General features: G+C 45.0%; 3 non-coding genes across 3 annotated transcripts; all 3 read right to left on the bottom strand.

The window, feature by feature from the left end:
* Nucleotides 1-1,483: 1,483 nt before the first annotated feature.
* trnaq-cug (transfer RNA glutamine (anticodon CUG)) lies at nucleotides 1,484-1,555 on the bottom strand. The gene has a single exon. It is a non-coding gene; the product is annotated as a tRNA-Gln (tRNA).
* A 7,563-nt stretch (nucleotides 1,556-9,118) lies between these two features.
* Nucleotides 9,119-9,200, bottom strand: trnas-aga (transfer RNA serine (anticodon AGA)). The gene has a single exon. It is a non-coding gene; the product is annotated as a tRNA-Ser (tRNA).
* A 2,068-nt stretch (nucleotides 9,201-11,268) lies between these two features.
* On the bottom strand, nucleotides 11,269-11,350 carry trnas-aga (transfer RNA serine (anticodon AGA)). The gene has a single exon. It is a non-coding gene; the product is annotated as a tRNA-Ser (tRNA).
* Nucleotides 11,351-19,664: the final 8,314 nt, after the last annotated feature.

Here is a 19,664-nt window from a genome sequence, read left to right on the forward strand (position 1 = left end):
ATAAAAATCAGGGAGGCCAAGGAGAAGTACAGGAGGAAGCTGGAGTGGAAACTTCAGCAAAACAACACAAGAGAGGTGTGGAGTGGCATGAGGACCATCACTGGTTACAGGTGGAGCAGCAGGGGTGGAGTTAATGGCAGTGTGGAAAGGGCCAATGAGCTGTATCAGTTTTTTTAGTGACCCCAGTTCACCCTGCTAACGACTCTTCAGCAGCTGAGCGACAACGACCAGCCACGTCACCTGCCCTCTCTTCTCCCACAGCTCATCCAGATGGCCCTGCTCGCACCTCGTCCTCAGACCCCTCGGCTGACAGTCATCACCTGGGAGTTACTGGTTCCCCACCTCCACCGATCACCTTCACCACAGAGCAGGTGAGAAGACAGGAAGTCATTCCGGCCCATCTCTATCAAACTACTGTCTGTAACAAACAAGAATTTCCCCTAAAAAAAGTAATTTCTGATTCTGTAACCTGCGATTCCACCACTAGATGTCAGCATTGCACAGCATTGGTGGTTCAGTTCAGATTGAGAGAATGCAAAGAGTGTGTGAAGATGTCATCAAAGCAAAAAGCTGGCTGCTTGGAAGAATGTCAAACATCAAACATATTCTGCTTGGTTTAACACTTTGTGTTCACTGCATCATTCCACATGTGTTCCTTCATAGCTCTGATGTCTTCAGGATGAATCTACAATGTAGAAAGTCATAAAAACAAAGACAAACCACTGAGTGACTTTTGACTGGTACTTGTCATCATATGTCCTAACCAGCAGGGGGAGCACTGATCATAAACGCTCTGTCTCACATGTTATTGTCATGTGTTTTTATGGAAGATGATGCTGACTGTTGTTTTCTTGCTTCTCTCTGTAAACAGCAGCTTCCCTGAGGGGAAACTCAGCTTATAAATGATGCTGTAACCTCTGGGACTTGATCTGCTGGGTGGGAGTCCACTACATTATCCATCCATACTCATCCATCCAGCTGAGATACTGAATGTGGGTTTTCATTGGTTGTCCGTTATAACCATCAAAATTAAAATAAATTAACACTTGAAATATTTCAGTCTGTGTGGAATGAATGTTTGCATTATACAGCTTTCAGTTTTTGAATAGAATTACTGAAATAAATCAACCTTCTGATGATATTCTAATTATATGACCAGCACCTGTAGTGGTGTTTTGCTGCAGCCTGTGGGGTCACCATAGAAACAAAGCTATTTTATTTTGCTTAGAGAGCACTTGAGAGCACTCCCTAATACTTGTTCTTGTTTCCTGAATAATGAGTACTAGCAGGACATACCAGCATGGACAGCAGAGGATTCCATGTTATAACTGGATCATCCAGCACAAGCAGCAGGATTCAGCACCACAGCCTCCTTCATGGCCTTCAGTCCATTAATGACTACAGCTGGACCAATGAACAGACTGTGGACTTCTCCATAGACTTAACTGTGTAGAAAGGACACCAGGATAACTGTTGAAACAAAAGGTTCCACTGAGATTTGAACTCAGATCGCTGGATTCAGAGTCCAGAGTGCTAACCATTACACCATGGAACCTCCTCTGTGAGTAAACCTGCCTGGAAGAGAACCAGAGACCTGTCTTGTCCAGATGGTCTGTCTTTCCAGAAATGGAGTCTGTCAGTTGTTAAAATGAGTGAGCTGATGTCCAGGTGTAGAACAAAGGAGCTCCTGCTAGCAGTGGTGCAGTTTGTACCTACCAGCTTCAAATGAAGACAGAAGTGTCCTCTGAGGTCTCACACAGCACTACAGTAGATCCTTAATCAATCAGTGCTCATGCTAACGGCTAACAGCTCAATGTCCTTACTGCAGATCTGTTCTTTGACAGTGATGTGTCCAGGATTACACCATCTATCATTAACAAACAATACCAGCCCCCCTCCTTTCCTCTGACCGCACTCCACTGTCCTGTCTGTCCTCGCCAACTGAAATCCATTTAGCGCAACGTTAGAGTCCAGTGTTAGCACCGTTAGCCAAGTTTCAGTAAACAACAGCATGCTACACTGACGATATTCCCTCTGGTGCTGGGTCAGCGCCGTCAGCTCGTCCATCTTATTAGTGAGAGATCAAACATTCCCAGTGATGACCAAGGGGAGTACAGGTTTATAACATTTCCTGGAATGATGCGCAGCTCCGGCACAGGTTCCCCGTCGTCTTCTCCTCCTTATGTCTCGGGGAACGTCGGGTCTCTTGCTGTGCAGCACCGCTGTGTCCCTGAGGGCTAACAGCTGATCCCTGACTGAGAATCTTCATCAACATGTTGCCAATCACTTTGGGAAGGACACCCTACGATTGGTGAGGGAACATGAAAAGACCTCTAGGAAACTGGCAGACTACAGGAACCACCTACGCTTCAGCCTGAGATGCAGACAGGAAAAGTTAACCCCGAACAGCCTACGTCTCGGATCCACTGTCAAGGGCCACAGAGCAGACACCATCCTGCAGAAAGCCCAGAACCAACTCCTCAACGAAAGGATCAGACAGATCAACTTCACCATAGACACCCTCATGGTCACCACGGAGCAGACAAGATCACAGCTTGCCACCCTCCTACCCAGCGAAGTCATGGATGAAGTCATCAAACTGACTGAAAAAGTCCAGACGGCACAGCACACCAGGGGTAAGGAACGACAAAAACGCAAATTCCATAAATTGAAAACTGTTTTCTCTGTTAAAAATGCAGCTAACCTTCACACATGGAGGAGGGAAGACCACTCACTGCCACAGCAGGACACCCAGGACAAATGGGTAAAGAACCTTTCAGACAGACAACTGAGCCAGCCGGAAAAAGACGTGTTGGCCAAAGGACTCAACTTTGCCATCTCACCAGAGCAGATTCCAGTGGTGGACCTCATCACAGCCACAGAGTCAGCCATCAAGAACAACAACCTGACAGACACAGAAGCTGAGCAACTCCGCTTGAAGGTCACAGCCACACTCTCCACTGCTAAAGCACCGCCATCCAACCTCTCCAGCGATGAAAGGAAGGCCCTGATTGCACTACAAAAGGACCGGGACATCACCATCTTATCAGCAGACAAAGGAAGATGCACAGCGGTGCTCAACACACAGGACTACCACTCCAAAGTGACAGATCTCCTCAGTGACACAGCCACATATCAGATACTGAAGAGGGACCCCACCGGAAACTACAAGAAGAAACTAGTCAGCTACCTACAAAAACTGGAGAAGGACCAAATCATCAACCGCAAGCTCTACTTTCGACTGTATCCTGGGGAAGCCACTCCACGCCTGTATGGACTCCCCAAGATACACAAGGAAGGAGTCCCCCTCAGACCCATCGTCAGCAGCACAAACTCAGTCACATACAACGTGGCTAAGCACTTGGCTGAACTCCTGACACCACTGGTAGGACTTTGTGAACAAGGTAGAGAAGATCCGAATGGACCCAGACGACACTATGGTCTCATTTGATGTCACCTCCTTGTTCACCTGCATCCCTACATCAGAAGCCACAGAGATGGTAAGGATGTGCCTCACACAAGACAGCACACTCAAGGAGAGAACCAACCTAACGCCAGACCACATCTGTGACCTGCTGGACCTCTGCCTGACCACCACTTATTTCCAGTACAATGGGAACTTTTACAGACAGAAGCACGGCTGTGCGATGGGATCACCTGTGTCTCCTATTGTGGCCAACCTCTACATGGAAGAAGTGGAGAGAAGAGCCCTGAGTTCCTATCCTGGAACCACCCCCACCCACTGGTTCAGATATGTGGATGACACCTGGGTCAAAATCAAGACCAACGAAGTGGAACGGTTCACAGAACACATCAACGCAGTGGATAACAACATCAAGTTTACTTGCGAGGACACCAAGGACAACAATCTGGCCTTCTTGGACTGCACAGTACATATTGAGGAGGACAGGAGCCTCAATGTGGAAGTGTACAGGAAACCCACACACACGGACCAGTACCTGTTGTTTGATTCACACCACCCACTGGAACACAAACTGGGAGTCATCAGGAACCTGCAGCACAGAGCACAAACTGTACCCACCAGCTCAAAGGGGAAAAAGAAGGAGCAACACCACATCAGGAAGGCCCTGCAAACCTGTGGCTACCCGAAGTGGGCACTCATTAAAGCCACAAAAACAAGACCCCCCAACAACAAGAAGAAGGACAACACCAGGCGGAGAAAGAACACCTCCATTCCATATGTGTCAGGAGTATCAGAGAAACTCCGCAGGATCTTCAACAACCATGACATCCCGGTCCATTTCAAACCGATGACAACACTGAGACAGAGACTGGTTCACCCGAAGGATAAGATTCCCAGGGAGAAACACAGCAATGTGATATATAGTCCAGTGCAGTGAGGAATGCTCTGATCTGTACATTGGAGAAACTAAACAACCACTCCACAGAAGAATGGCTCAGCACAGGAGAGCCACCTTCTCAGGACAAGACTCAGCTGTTCACCTCCACCTCAAAGACAAAGGACACTCCTTTGAGGACAACAATGTTCACATTTTAGACAGGGAGGAAAGGTGGTATGAAAGAGGAGTCAAGGAAGCCATCTATGTTAAGCTGGAAAAACCTTCCCTTAACAGAGGTGGTGGCCTCAGACATCATCTTTCTACCACATACAATGCAGTGATTCCATCCATTCCCAGGAAGTTTGCACATACTCACAGTAAGAACAAAGGGCTGTCAACCAGTCCCCCTCCGGCAGTTTCATAGTCGTTAGCCAGTCGTTAGACACACCTGGGCCAGTCAGCCAGAACATCACAGGTAAGTATGGAAACATTTAGTGCTATTTTTTTTAAGTTTTACCCAGACCCACCCACATAGGTCTGTAACCACATATAATAAGATAATAATAATATAAGAAAGATCAGTGCATCATGACTTCAGCTCCATTCAAAGCTTTAGGAGGCTTCATGGCCTCCATCACTCCATAAGACTGTTCCATCTGTTCTGCATCTCTGATATGTGCTGGGACGTGGTCGCTTGGATGTTTCAGTGCAGCTCATCTAGTAATAATGTGTAACACATATATGAACATCAAGCTGATCATGTCATGCTAAACTGAGTCCTTGGAAGAGCAGAAGCTGTGAACGGGCTTCATGGAGCATTGGTAGCGCGCCTGACTTCAGATCAGAAGGTTGCATGTTCAAATCATGTCAGGGTCACTGGTTTTATGTAATTTAGTCCTCTTTCTGTTCACACCAGGTCCACTAGAGCTCTCAGACTCCTCCACTGCACTGAATTCTGGGTAGTTTTCACTTGAAGCAGAATGTCGGCTTTCTCCTGTGTTTTCTGGTTAAATTACTGCACATTCAGGGAAAATAGAGTTAGAGTTAAACAGAGCAAAAAATCCTGAGTTATTGATCTGCGTTCGTTTAGAGAGCCGCAGAGAGCAAGTGTGTGAAAACACCCTAAATTTGAATCTTAAGTGGGACCAACACTCCCCCGAGTAGCTTCTTCAGTTCTGCAGTGACAATGTTCTTCCTCAGCCAGTTGTTGTCTTTGTCTTGTTGTCTGTGGGTCTTGTTTTTGTGGCTTTGATGACAGCCCAGCTGGGATAGTCACAGGTTTGCAGGGCCTTCCTGATGTGATGTTGCTCCTTCTTCTTCTCCTCTGAGCTGGTCGGTACAGTTTGAGCTCTGTGCTGCAGCCATTGCGACAGCCATCGCACCTCAGAGTGATCCAGCAGTGCCTCATGTTCAGTAGCATACAGTGAGCCGCTTTAATCTCTGGATTGACAGACTTTATCTGCGCAATAACCTACAGAACAGAAAGTCTTCCAAAATATCTCCTTTCCGGGGATAGCACACCAAAACTATCAACTGAGCAGCACTGGAGATGCTCTGCTCTGTCGATTCATCCACCTGAAAGGAAAATTTCTTACATGATCGCAGTCTATCCAGCAGCTTTGCCTGAATGTCAGCTGAGAGATCTTCTGCTCTCCTCCTCACCATGTCATTTGAAAAAGGTACAACTTTCAGTTTATTAGCTGCCTCTGTGCCAAGCAAAAGCTCACACCAGTCACATCTCGTACGGTCACAAAGCCGGGGGCAGCGATGCTGTTTTCCGGGATGTCTGAGTGCAGTCCTTTTTTCTAGCTCTCAGGACAGGAGGTGCTGCAACAGGTATCCACCCTGAAGGACGGCATCACAGGAAGTTAAAATGCACTTCGACTCTGGTGGGACTCAAACCCAGAACCTTTGAATCACTTCTCCTGTGTTTAACTAGAAGTCCAATGCGCTATCCATTGTGCCACAGAGCCACAAAGCAGTCTGTTTTTTTGTCCTCGAATGAAAGGCAGAAATCCGGAATAAGCAGCAGCATTCCAGAATAGTCATCAGTATTCCGGAATTATACGTAGAATTCAGGAGTAACAGTCAGTATTCTGGCAAGTCAGCAGTCCAGAAGGGAAGGTAACATCAACAGTGGCTCAGTGGTAGAGCAGGGTTGTGTCCTTTACCCACATTGCCTCCAGTGCTGGTCATTGTATGACACTGCTTGGCAGCAGCCTTAAGCAATTTCCCTTCTTAAATTAAAGTATTATTAAAGTATTTTTTTTTTAAAAAGTGAGCGTAACAGAGGTTACAGCATCACTGAGTTTCCCCTCAGGGAAGCTGCTTTTTACTGCCACCCCTGGATATATGCAGTCCAGTGCGGTCCAGTGAGGCATGCTCTGTTCTGTACAATGGAGAAACCAAACAACTACTCCAAAAACTGGCCTTCAATGTTTGTCAAAGTTTGTCTTCAAACAAGATGCTTATGTTTAAGGCAAAAGCTGTGACAGAAACAAGTTCTTCTTCAAAGATGGTTTGCCAATCCATTGTGCTCTGAATGCGTGGGTTTGAATCCCATCCTCGTCGTGTTGTGTTTTAAGTTCAACAGTAAAAACTATGGACAGAGCTTCTGAGACATCGCCCATTTGTTTCTGAAGAGCCGCTTTGAAGCTCGGTGGGAGGCTCTGGGACACTCTGATCACCACCATGTTGGCAGCGGTGCGTCCGCCAAAACTCAAAATACGGACAAAGAGGGGTAGCACTAGCGGAGTTTAGGGGGGCGGGCAATCGTGGAAGCAGGAAACTCGTGCTGTGATATGGCAACCGTCTGTCGCTCAAGCGCCAACGCTCATAATTATGCGTAATTTTAAGTCTGAATACAATCCCACAGCAGCTCATCAGCTGGGTAAAACTCACAAACAATAGCACTAAATGTTTCCATAATTACCTGTGATGATCTGGCTGCCTGTGCCAGGTGTGTCTAATGACTGGCTAACAACTATGAGACTGCTGGTAGACAGCCCATTGTTCTTGCTGTTAGCATGTGACTTGGAGTGAAACTTCCTGGAAATGGATGAAATCACTGCATTGTATGTGGTAGAAAGATGAGGCCACCACCTCGAGAAGGTTTTTCCAGCTTAACATAGATGGCTTCCTTGACTTCCTCTCTGTCTAAAATGTGAACATTGTTGTCCTGAAAGGAGTGTCCCTTCTCTTTGAGGTGGAGGTGAACAGCTGAGTTTTGTCCTGAGGAGGTGGCTCTCCTGTGCTGAGCCATTCTCCTGTGGAGTGGTTGTTCAGATCAGAGCATTCCTCACTGCACTGGACTGCATATATGATATTGCTGTGTTTCTCCCTGGGAGTTTTATCCTTTGGGTGTACCAGTTTCAGTCTCAGGATTGTCCTCCAGTGGAGACTGCAACCTTAACACAGCCGCTTGGACGAAAAGCAGACTTGCAGAATGAAAGGCAGCATTTCGGAATAAAAAGCATTCCAGAATGAAATTCAAATTTCCGGAATGAAAAGCAGAAATCTAGAATAAGTGGCAGCATTCCAGAATAGACATCAGTATTCCAGAATGATAGGCAGAATTCCCAAATAACACTCTGTATTGTGGAACAGAAGTCAGCAAGACATCATTCTGGAATGAAAAGCATCCCAGAATGGAAGAAAGCATTCCCAAATGAAAGGCAGAAATCTAGAATGAGAGCATCCTGGAATAGACATCCATCCACCCACTCCAGAATAATAGGCAGGATTCCGGAATGGTAGACAAAATTCCGGAATTAAACCCCTAACCCGACAGCGGCCTGTGACGTCATGGAAGTCAGCATTCCGACATGGAAGGCAACATTCCGGGACAAAAGTCAGCAAGACAGCATTCTGGAATGAAAAGCATTCCAGATTGAAAGGCAAAAATCTAGAACGAGCGGCAGCATACCAGAATAGACATCCATCCATGCCAGAATGGTAGACAGGATTCCAGAATGGTAGACAAAATTCCGGACTTAAATCCCTAACCTGACAGCAGCCTGTGACGTCATCCAATCAGAGCCAGAGACTGAACCTCCTTAAGGGCAACAGTGGCAGGAAAAAACAGGAAGAACCCCTGTAGGTTTGGTGTAATGTCTCATCATATCAGATGAAATCATCCAATTGGCTTCTGTGGTCTGGGTTAGAATCTAAGTCAGTCAATGTTTTAAATGATTACTTATTTCCCCTCCAGAGGATAAATTATTTAAATGATTACTTATTTCCCCTCCAGAGGAAATAAACAGAACTGTCAGGAGTGGGATTTGAACCCACACCTCCAGTGGAGACTGCGACCTGAACGCAGCGCCTTGGCCATCCTGACATGAAAAGTGTGCTGTCCACAACAAGTTTGGAAAAGCTCAAGGATGAACACTTAATAAACAATCTGAAATCTTCACTGACACTGATGCGGACAGCCAGAGATGAGATGTTTCATCTGGTCACCATATGATGAATCATTCTGACTATTGTAGTACCTTGAGATCTGCCTTTCCCAGGTGTTTTGTCCTTAAGGTGAAGCAGTCTCTGCCTCAGGGTGAAACTGGGTTTGAAAAGTGCTGGGACGTTTTATCCTTTGCCTCCTCATTGCACACCAGTTGCTCTCGGTCCAGCGTTTTTAAAATGATAGTTTTTGGAAGTGTCAGGTGGACTGTGCCAGGGTTTGGTCCTCAGACAGTCAATATAAATGGCAGCACTCTGACTGGTCAAGATGAACTTTTTCATAGAGCTCGTTAACACATCAGACTTGTTAAGTGTAAACGATGGATGGGGCATAAAGTGATCTTGGAGATGAAAAAAACCGTTGTTGGCAGGATTCGAACCTGCGCGGGGAAACCCCAATGGATTTCTAGTCCATCGCCTTAACCACTCGGCCACAACAACCGGCAAAAGGTAACAATGAAGAGTCTGACGACCCAGGTTGGTTCTGTCCATGAGTGCATGGTCTTGTCCAGTTTGTCCTGTCCAGATTGGTGTTGGTGCTCCTTTACTTGTTTTCCATTTCATTCGCAGGTAAATCTGCGCCCACCAGAGTCTCCGTTTGACAGGCAGCTATCACAGAAAGTTGCCGACAGCTGAGCAAGTACTCACGTGCCAACATGGCACAGGTTGAATTGCTTCCAAGCCGGCTGTGTTCACAATCACATGGTCGTTTGAGACTACAAGCCTTCACTGTCAATTCTAAGCTGTTTACTTTATTAGGAAGGTGCTCTACAATTGTCCCAACAAGCAGGGGGAGCACTGAACATAAAACTCTCTTTCTCACATGTTATTGTCATGTGTTTTTGTGAAAGATAAGGCTGACTTGTTTTCTTGCTTCTCTATTTAAACAATCTGAAATCTTCACTGACACTGATGTGGACAGACTGAGAGTGTCTCTGTGCTATCTCAACAAGTCTTGAGCCAGAGATGAGAGTTTTCATCTGCATTCATGGTCACCACATAATGAATCATTCTGACTATTGTGATGCCTTGAGATGAGATCCAGTATTCTGGAATGGAAGTTACCATTCCAGAATGGAAGGCAACATTCCGGGACAAACATCGGCATAACAGAATGAAGAGCACATTTGCAGAATGAAAGACAGCATTCTGGAATGAAAGTCAAAATTCCGCAATGAAAGGCAGAAATCTAGAATAAGTGGCAGCATACCAGAATAGACATCAGTATTCCGGAAGGATAGGCAGAATTCCCGAATAACAGTCAGTATTCTGGAACAGAGGTCAGTATTCCGGAACAGAAGTCAGCAAGACAGCATTCTGGAATGAAAAGCATTCCAGAATAAAAGAAAGTATTCCCAAATGAAAGGCAGAAATCTAGAATGAGTGGCAGCATACCATAATAGACATCCACCCACTCCAGAATAATAGGCAGGATTCCGGAATGGTAGACAAAATTCCGGGATTAAACCCCTAACCCGACAGCGGCCTGTGACGTCATGGAAGTCAGCATTCCGACATGGAAGGCAACATTCCGGGACAAAAGTCAGCAAGACAGCATTCTGGAATGAAAAGCATTCCAGATTGAAAGAAATCATTCCAGATTGAAAGGCAGAAATCTAGAACGAGCGGCAGCATACCAGAATAGACATCCATCCATGCCAGAATGGTAGACAAAATTCCGGACTTAAATCCCTAACCTGACAGCAGCCTGTGACGTCATCCAATCAGAGCCAGAGACTGAACCTCCTTAAGGGCAACAGTGGCAGGAAAAAACAGGAAGAACCCCTGTAGGTTTGGTGTAATGTCTCATCATATCAGATGAAATCATCCAATTGGCTTCTGTGGTCTGGGTTAGAATCTAAGTCAGTCAATGTTTTAAATGATTACTTATTTCCCCTCCAGAGGATAAATTATTTAAATGATTACTTATTTCCCCTCCAGAGGAAATAAACAGAACTGTCAGGAGTGGGATTTGAACCCACACCTCCAGTGGAGACTGCGACCTGAACGCAGCGCCTTGGCCATCCTGACATGAAAAGTGTGCTGTCCACAACAAGTTTGGAAAAGCTCAAGGATGAACACTTAATAAACAATCTGAAATCTTCACTGACACTGATGCGGACAGCCAGAGATGAGATGTTTCATCTGGTCACCATATGATGAATCATTCTGACTATTGTAGTACCTTGAGATCTGCCTTTCCCAGGTGTTTTGTCCTTAAGGTGAAGCAGTCTCTGCCTCAGGGTGAAACTGGGTTTGAAAAGTGCTGGGACGTTTTATCCTTTGCCTCCTCATTGCACACCAGTTGCTCTCGGTCCAGCGTTTTTAAAATGATAGTTTTTGGAAGTGTCAGGTGGACTGTGCCAGGGTTTGGTCCTCAGACAGTCAATATAAATGGCAGCACTCTGACTGGTCAAGATGAACTTTTTCATAGAGCTCGTTAACACATCAGACTTGTTAAGTGTAAACGATGGATGGGGCATAAAGTGATCTTGGAGATGAAAAAAACCATTGTTGGCAGGATTCGAACCTGCGCGGGGAAACCCCAATGGATTTCTAGTCCATCGCCTTAACCACTCGGCCACAACAACCGGCAAAAGGTAACAATGAAGAGTCTGACGACCCAGGTTGGTTCTGTCCATGAGTGCATGGTCTTGTCCAGTTTGTCCTGTCCAGATTGGTGTTGGTGCTCCTTTACTTGTTTTCCATTTCATTCGCAGGTAAATCTGCGCCCACCAGAGTCTCCGTTTGACAGGCAGCTATCACAGAAAGTTGCCGACAGCTGAGCAAGTACTCACGTGCCAACATGGCACAGGTTGAATTGCTTCCAAGCCGGCTGTGTTCACAATCACATGGTCGTTTGAGACTACAAGCCTTCACTGTCAATTCTAAGCTGTTTACTTTATTAGGAAGGTGCTCTACAATTGTCCCAACAAGCAGGGGGAGCACTGAACATAAAACTCTCTTTCTCACATGTTATTGTCATGTGTTTTTGTGAAAGATAAGGCTGACTTGTTTTCTTGCTTCTCTATTTAAACAATCTGAAATCTTCACTGACACTGATGTGGACAGACTGAGAGTGTCTCTGTGCTATCTCAACAAGTCTTGAGCCAGAGATGAGAGTTTTCATCTGCATTCATGGTCACCACATAATGAATCATTCTGACTATTGTGATGCCTTGAGATGAGATCCAGTATTCTGGAATGGAAGTTACCATTCCAGAATGGAAGGCAACATTCCGGGACAAACATCGGCATAACAGAATGAAGAGCACATTTGCAGAATGAAAGACAGCATTCTGGAATGAAAGTCAAAATTCCAGAATGAAAGGCAGAAATCTAGAATAAGTGGCAGCATACCAGAATAGACATCAGTATTCCGGAAGGATAGGCAGAATTCCCGAATAACAGTCAGTATTCTGGAACAGAGGTCAGTATTCCGGAACAGAAGTCAGCAAGACAGCATTCTGGAATGAAAAGCATTCCAGAATAAAAGAAAGTATTCCCAAATGAAAGGCAGAAATCTAGAATGAGTGGCAGCATACCATAATAGACATCCACCCACTCCAGAATAATAGGCAGGATTCCGGAATGGTAGACAAAATTCCGGGATTAAACCCCTAACCCGACAGCGGCCTGTGACGTCATGGAAGTCAGCATTCCGACATGGAAGGCAACATTCCGGGACAAAAGTCAGCAAGACAGCATTCTGGAATGAAAAGCATTCCAGATTGAAAGAAATCATTCCAGATTGAAAGGCAGAAATCTAGAACGAGCGGCAGCATACCAGAATAGACATCCATCCATGCCAGAATGGTAGACAAAATTCCGGACTTAAATCCCTAACCTGACAGCAGCCTGTGACGTCATCCAATCAGAGCCAGAGACTGAACCTCCTTAAGGGCAACAGTGGCAGGAAAAAACAGGAAGAACCCCTGTAGGTTTGGTGTAATGTCTCATCATATCAGATGAAATCATCCAATTGGCTTCTGTGGTCTGGGTTAGAATCTAAGTCAGTCAATGTTTTAAATGATTACTTATTTCCCCTCCAGAGGATAAATTATTTAAATGATTACTTATTTCCCCTCCAGAGGAAATAAACAGAACTGTCAGGAGTGGGATTTGAACCCACACCTCCAGTGGAGACTGCGACCTGAACGCAGCGCCTTGGCCATCCTGACATGAAAAGTGTGCTGTCCACAACAAGTTTGGAAAAGCTCAAGGATGAACACTTAATAAACAATCTGAAATCTTCACTGACACTGATGCGGACAGCCAGAGATGAGATGTTTCATCTGGTCACCATATGATGAATCATTCTGACTATTGTAGTACCTTGAGATCTGCCTTTCCCAGGTGTTTTGTCCTTAAGGTGAAGCAGTCTCTGCCTCAGGGTGAAACTGGGTTTGAAATGTGCTGGGACGTTTTATCCTTTGCCTCCTCATTGCACACCAGTTGCTCTCGGTCCAGCGTTTTTAAAATGATAGTTTTTGGAAGTGTCAGGTGGACTGTGCCAGGGTTTGGTCCTCAGACAGTCAATATAAATGGCAGCACTCTGACTGGTCAAGATGAACTTTTTCATAGAGCTTGTTAACACATCAGACTTGTTAAGTGTAAACGATGGATGGGGCATAAAGTGATAGGCCTGAAAATGTGCATCACTGGCACTGGTTCCTAAAGGTTAAATAAAATAGGAAAAAGGGTCACACACACGCAAGATATGTGCTACATTTGAGGTACTATGAGGTTACATGCAATAGAGTTATGTAAATACATGAAAAATCATCATTATAACCAGAATTAATGAGGAAAAGTAATTAAATTAGTTTCTTGTGAGATAAGATCTGTTCTGACATCAGAAAAGGACTGTAATATTACTGTAGAATGTGACATTACTTTAAAGTAATGGAAACAGTTACAGTGCTTATAATACTTAAAGAGACACTGTAATCCATATGGGATACCTGGGATGAAGCGGTTCAAGTGGAGGTGGAAAGACTCCAGGGAGGTAGAGCCACGGGCACACCTGTAGCAGCACAGCTCCAAACCACCTTTCTTCAGTGTCCCCTTCTTAATGTAGAGTGGGAAGTTCTCTGGGTCTTGGATACACAGTACATGTTTCTGCTGTTCTTTCCATATTTGCTGGATCCGATCATGGTCCAGTAGAGGAACTCCCAGAGTGTCCTTCCCATCCACACTGTCAAAGTGATCAATCAGTGATCCAATCAGGCTGGTGGTCTCCTCCATCCCTCTGGTCCTCCTGCGGCAGTGCAGTGCCAACTCCCTCCGGGTAATGCGAGCACTGAGTGCCTTTTCTGAGAGGTGGCCGGTCTTCTTTGCTGCTAGCTCCCCCTCCTTTGCACGGCGAAGAGCAGCGACATCCTCTGGATCCCATTCAAAGATGCACGTGGACAGACGTGCCATGAAGACTCCATAGAGTGGATGAGCCTCTGTTGTGACACCTGCAGCAAATCGCCGCATAAAATGCCAGATGTCAAGGCGCACTTCGAGGTCATCCCACTCTGAAAACATGGCCTTAACACGAGACTGGCCATGCTGACTGCAGCAGTCTCTGTCCACATACATCACTTTTGGGGGCATCTGTCCTGCCTCCCGATAGCGCTTCATCAGGCCAGCTGCCATGGCATCCAATCCATGTCCCTCGGCAGCTGTGAGCACAGAGACAAGGACTTGGCCGTGTTCATTTCCCACATTTGTGCACCAAGCAGCTGTCCCTGAAGCAGCCCCAGCGAGTTTCTTTGTGACCTATTTGGAAAAGGTCAAACAGAGTGTTCATTATGCACGCAAACATATTTATATCTGGCCAACATTCTGTATAGGTAAAATGCTGTGATACCTTTTTAGTGGAGTCAATCTTGAGCACAGACCCAAAGACAGATGTAATTTTGGCCTTGACCTCATGCAGTCGCCCCAGAACATCCCTGGCGTATACAGCTAACAGCCACTTAGGTTTAGGTATGGCAGGTAAGGGAGGAGGCTCAAGGAACACAGGAGGCTGCAAAGGGAGGACTTTGCAAATGGCTCACAGGCAGTGAGGTACTGCAGTACACGCTGCGACCATGCCTCACCATGTTGCTCCATCAACTTCTTGTGAAGCTGAGTCACACTGTTGCCCAATGTCCTCTCCCTCATCATCCTCACCACCCGGTTGTCACATGAGTATCTAATGAAAGACCAGTGTAATAACACAAATGCAGTTTTTGGTTAAACAATAACACAAATCAAAGCACCTAATAATGTTTGATCTTAATTATGACTTGCCTGTATGTCAATAAAGCAGGAAACTGACTGCGGTGGCCCATATCCAGTTGTCCTAAGATGTCTTCGGACCAGGCTGGATACTTTTTTGTGCAGCGTTTGCACTCCAAGTACTCTGTTGCAAGGTCATACCACCCGTCGATGTCTAAGACCTTGCGCACAGTACGATACAGTCCTGCCGCTGTTAGTCTGTGTTTACCACAGTCTGGGCGAACACAGACAAGAGGGAACTGCCACATCTTCAGCGGCATCCATAAAAAAAGGGGCCGACAGAAGAAGAGGTCAGGTGAGGTGGGCAGCTGACTGTGAATGAGAGGGGGCTGAGGAGGATGCCACCAAAGCTTCAGCTGGGGCACTAGCTCTGGCTTGCCAGTGTGTAGGTTGGCCTTGAAGAGGGTCTTACGGATCCACTCCTGCTGGAAAGGTGGAAGCTGATCCTTCCAGTGACGAGGGAGCTCAGTAGGTGGCTGATGATGTGGAGGGTCTGGTATTTTTACCACTAGAGGCGGACCAGCACGGGCCTCTGAATGAGCAATGGCTGGAGCTTTTGAAGGAGAAATGCAGAAAAAAATAATATAAGGATGACTGTTGTATTTGATCGCAGTCCACATTCTGCCTGCACAGCATACATTTGGACAAGCATTAATAGATTATGATTATAATTAATAGTTAGACATAAAAAAATAAGAGACCACTGTGGTTTCTTATTTTTTCCAGAGCTGTATTTGAAAAGGATTAGATGGAATAGAGCAAAGAAAATAAGTTGTGATGAATTTAGTATAAAGTAGTGATGCCCACAGACATGAAGCGTGCACACAGTTGCAGTGATGAAAAACAGTTACTGTGATCATTAAAACAATGAATCTCCTCCGTCCTGTTCAGGGGATTAGACAGATAGTGAGTGAGAAAAGCAAGTGATGTTAGTGAAAATGTTATCCAATGATTGTTTCTCAACGGGAAACACAAATGAAAACACCAACACCTTTGGATATCCTTAAGGTTTTGAACAGGTGCACTCAAAGAATGCATCCCGCTTGAAGCTTGATGCGACATAATCCTGTACTGTAAACAAAAATATTTGAAAAAACAGTGATTTTTTTATTCCTCAAAAATAATACTTCACAGTGTGTTTTCACTAAACATTTACATAATATTTGCATTTGTGTCGTATGCCACACCTGTATTCTGCTGTGCTTCATATTGTGACACTGCAGATACCAGCTCCTCATCATCGTCTTCAGCAAAGTCACCCGCTCCAGAAGGGGCAACAGAAGTGCCTGCAGCACAAATATAAAATGTTATTAGCATTTATTAATAGGTTAATAAAATTATTACTGTTGACAAGACACAAGGACAAACAATGTACGATGTTACTTACCAGTAGGGAAAGGCTGCCTTTGTGCCAAATGTTTGGCTGGGGGTTCTGTTGGCAGAGTGCACTGCGGTACTGGGGCTGGAAACAGCAAGTGGATAAGTCTGTGTAGTCTGCCATAATGACAACTGAATACATATACTGTACATGTTGCACAGTTACACTCACAGGGTTTAACTGGTGACATCAGTTTTTTAGCCAGCTGTGAAGGAGACAAATGTTTGCCACGCGCCAACAGTGCTTTCACAGTGCCAGTCTTCCACACACCAGTTTGGATGGCAGCAGGTGAAGGAGCAGACATGTGGGAGGCTGCAGGTGTAGGTGCAGAGGCACTGGAGGCTGCAGGGGTAGGTGCAGAGGCACTGGAGGCTGCAGGTGTAGGTGCAGGCTGACATGCTCCAGCAGAAGCCCTTCTTTTCAAGACGTATGTCTTGAAAATAGCCATGTTGGTTTTGGGCCTGGCATCTGCCTTGATCAGGTACTTGATGAGAGCCTGGGCCTCCTTGCTCTGGTCTTCATAGACGTCCTTCATGGACCGGCCCTTGAAGTCTCCAAACTCTACCATCAAACATCCCTGGTCTCCAGTTTCCCGGGCTTCTGCTTGCAATTGCTGCTTTGTTTTAAACTTCTCCAGTTCCTCTGCCATCTCTCTAATAAGAGATGTGTACTGAATGAACAGCTGCTTATTTTGTGACAGGGGGTTTGCCTGCATCGTCTCTTTAGATATGCTGTCCATCAAATACAATGCATACCCCAGAGAGTTTTCCAGGAGCCATCTAAATCTCTGGCCCTGGTACTTCCCAAACTGGAGCTTGCAGTGAGCAAGCACCAAAAACTGGTCACTGGGGTCTCCACCGTTTACACCCACAAAAGTTCTGGCCTCCGCCAGCACTTCCTCTTCAGGTTTGGCCCTTCCAGATTCCACATTTTGCATGTGCATCGCCTCCTCTGATGGCGCCATGAGGAGACGCTGTGATGTAGCCGACTGCCGCTTAAAAACCGGATAAGCATACATTTTCTGAAATGTACTTTTAGAGTGTGATCATTTAACAAGCTACTTCATTTCCCCACAGGGATTGATAAAGTAATTCACATTACTATGATAATGTGTACTACTGTGTCTCCTACAAAGCAAAACCATGTTATTTTCATTGAGCTATTGTATTGTACCTTTATTTAAATATTTGTAGAGGTAAGTTGTTAAAGGGGAGGGATTGTAATAAAACACCCACCTGAAAACAAACCATTTTAACATCATAACATAACTTAATTTGTAAGAGTAAAAAGTATTCTATTTTGATTTATTCTGATGTATTTTGAAAACCCCAATGTCTGAATCCTTAACTTTACTATATTAATGTTAAAACTGGAATTTCTGAACTGATCAATATCCTACGTTTATAGTTTATAGAGATAGTGAATGACCTCCTGGATTAGCCTACATGTAGGCTACTTTACATCTACAAAAAGCGGTTTACACCATTACAAGGTATTACATGCATATTAGTATGTTATGTGTACATTACATAAAACGAACAATAGAGCAATATCTACCAGTTTACAGAGAATCAATTGCACGTATAGCCTGTTAGCGGGTGGCCATGATAGCGATAGCGATCAATGGTAGTGACATTTTTTGGTCGGTATTTAGAGGTTGACGGGTACGTCGAAGAAAACGTGTGCTATATAATGTCCAATCGCTATATCGCTATGTCGGCCTGTTTTGTTTTCTTAAGGTACAGACTGTATCTGAACAGACAATGGCCCATTTATAGTAAATTAAATAAGGTGAAGTAAACTTCATCTTACCGTTTTCACGAGGAAGGGTCAAAAGTAAGCCACAGTGAAGGAAAGCGATTGGTTGGTCAAAAGTAAGCCCAGGGAAAGGAACGTGATTGGTCAAAAGTAAGCCCAGGGAAAGGAACGTGATTGGCTAATGTGGGCTTACTTTGGGCTTACTTTGGCTCGACTAGCGCGATGCAGTAAGCGCAAGCAAGAGGTAGCGGGGTCGATGCCCGCATCCTCCAGCCTGCATTTTAGGAGGGAGGGTGTTAGGTGAAAGATTTTATTTTGCATGATGTTGTTATGTGGTGTGGGTCCACATATCTAGAAGTGTGTCCCTAACATGAAGTTTTCATTTCTGTATGCATATTACTGTAATGTGTTTTATAAGTACTTTTGTGTTAAGTAAGTTTTACAGAAGATCAAAGGAAGACAGGTATACTGAAGGTATTGAGAAGTGTGTCATTTCCCTACTTCTCATAGACTTTGAATTTCATTTCCTTTGTTAGCTGTTGTCTGCTCTTTGGAGACAGCTCTGGTTGATATCAAGCTAAGGTTGTAAATCCAGATCTTGATTGAAAGAATGTGTTCATCCCCATGACCCCATTTTTCGACCCACCTTTCCTGTGAGTTTGTCTTCCTGGTCACCTCCAGATCTGACCCACAGCTTATGAGATGTTAGGACTTAAAGTGAACTTACATGGGGGAAGAGGTGTAAGCTTTTATGGGGCGTCATAAAGTCACTTGTATGGTACAGTGATCATTCTCCTGGAGAACTTATCTTCAACTTAGGTTTACGACTGACAAAAGGGGACCCCCTGCTATTTCTTTCTGTTTTCTCCTGACTCTCAGGTTTAACCATTACCAAATAAGGTAAACTAAATATCAGTTGAGCTGACCCCATTGGTGCAGAGTTAGGGAAGGACATGATTGTGTGAGGCCAGGCAACCACAGAAGCTTCTGTTTGTGTGACTCAGTGTGACTCTCACAGAGCAGAGCAGCATCTTCTGTCATAGACCTGCTGCTGTCATCATTGTTCAGTTTACTGCTGCTCTCTTTATGTCTCGCTGTAATTACTGTACATTGTGTAATTGTGATATTCTCTCCACAGCTCTGTGATCTTATGGCCAGAAGCTGCACCAGACCAGTCTTCACCTGCCTGAGGACAGCACGTGATAATAATGATCACTGATTTTGTTCATATATATGTTATGTATTTTATTTAAATCCAAATACAGTAAACTGTTGCCAACATATCCGGTTTTCATTATTTGTGCAGCTTTTTAAAATAACAAAGACTGAATGTTTTCTGTAATAGACAACAATCACAGTTACAGTTGTTAAATGAACAGATATTTATTCTCATGTGAAGCACCAAACATGTTAGAACCTGAAGAGATAACAGGCCAGTTCTAGGTGTGGGGCGCCTTCCTTCTATACAGGCCTGTGTGTGTCAGCATGAGGATGCACCA

This window comes from Parambassis ranga, unplaced genomic scaffold, assembly GCF_900634625.1.
Source record: "Parambassis ranga unplaced genomic scaffold, fParRan2.1 scaffold_24_arrow_ctg1, whole genome shotgun sequence".
Lineage (NCBI taxonomy): Eukaryota > Metazoa > Chordata > Actinopteri > Ambassidae > Parambassis > Parambassis ranga.